Source organism: Populus alba, chromosome 16 (assembly GCF_005239225.2).
Source record: "Populus alba chromosome 16, ASM523922v2, whole genome shotgun sequence".
NCBI classification, from domain to species: domain Eukaryota; kingdom Viridiplantae; phylum Streptophyta; class Magnoliopsida; order Malpighiales; family Salicaceae; genus Populus; species Populus alba.
This window is the reverse complement of record NC_133299.1, coordinates 7,284,879-7,286,263: the sequence shown is the minus strand read 5'-3', so window position 1 is coordinate 7,286,263 and position 1,385 is coordinate 7,284,879.

Genomic DNA, 1,385 nt, shown 5'->3' with positions numbered 1-1,385 from the left:
ATTGCTTGTCGTTCTGATATATTGTTTCTAAGAATTTTATGCTTACTGTACTAGGTGCATATGGATTAGTCATCTCACAAAGAAATATTGTGTTTTGATTATTTGGTGGACAGTCACCATGTATCGACGTTATGTAAGGCAGGTCTTTGTGTCAACATTCTCATGGATAGATCTTCTGAAACATTTTGAACGTAAAAAACCATTCAGGATTAGTTTGGTATGATTGGTTGGTTTTGGAAATTGTAAGTAATGCATGGGTTTTCTTATCAGGATTGGAGGTTGTTTGTATATTCTTGATCTGTCCTTGAAAATTAATCAAGTATTTTAATTAATTATATTCTAACGAAAGTTATTTTCCTTGATTTGGAATTGATACTAAATTAGTCTAAATCAAGTCTTGCCAAGCATGGCTGTGAAAAATGTCCAATAAAAACTTAAAGTTTATACATGTTTAAAAAATTTCAATTAAAAAAACAATAAGAAAAAAATAAATAATAATTATAAAAATAAGTTGATATAAAAATCAAATTAAATCAAATTTTAAAAGATGAAATTGAAAAAAAAAGATTCAAAATAAAATATATAGCAATCAAAAGTTTGAGGATCAAATTTGATATATTAAGTAAATAGCATGATATTTTTAAATTTTTTACAACTTCAGGAAAGTGTTTTTCATGTTTAACTTTTCGAATGACAAACAACACTGAAAAGTTTAAAAAATAATTTCCAGAAAATCATTTTTCATAAAACAAACACGGCCCATACATATGCAAAAGTATAACTCATGGCAAACATGTTTTTCAATATAAATATAATAAAAAGAATTGTAGCATGCATATTAAGCATATAATTAAACTTACAATTGATATTAATTCAAAATTTTAGAATACATACTAGTAGGGGAAAAACATTATGCTTAAATTAAAATAAAAGAGGGTATGTATTTATTAAAGTACTTTAAAGTAATAAATAAGTAGTAAATTTTTTGTTATTTTCAATGATAAATCATATTTTTTTTAATGTTTTATTGCTCCTTACTTATGCAGCTAAAATGTTTGCAATATATCCTCTCAAATTTCAACAATATCACTTTTTTTAGATAAACTTCTTAAAATATATTTGAACCACATAATAAGAAACTCAAATGTCTTTTAAAAATATGAATCTAACCTCTAGATTTGGGTCGAAAGCCATAGGTTAAAATGAGAAGAAAATCCTAAAATATAAGATAAGGAAGAGTATGCAAAAATCTAAAAAAATCAAAATAGAATCTTTTGCTTTACCCTCTTTTTATAATGAATTTTAAAAGTTAAAAAATTAAAAAGTTAATGAGAATTAATTTTCACCATTATTAACTTTTGATTAACCTCTACAAATTAATAATT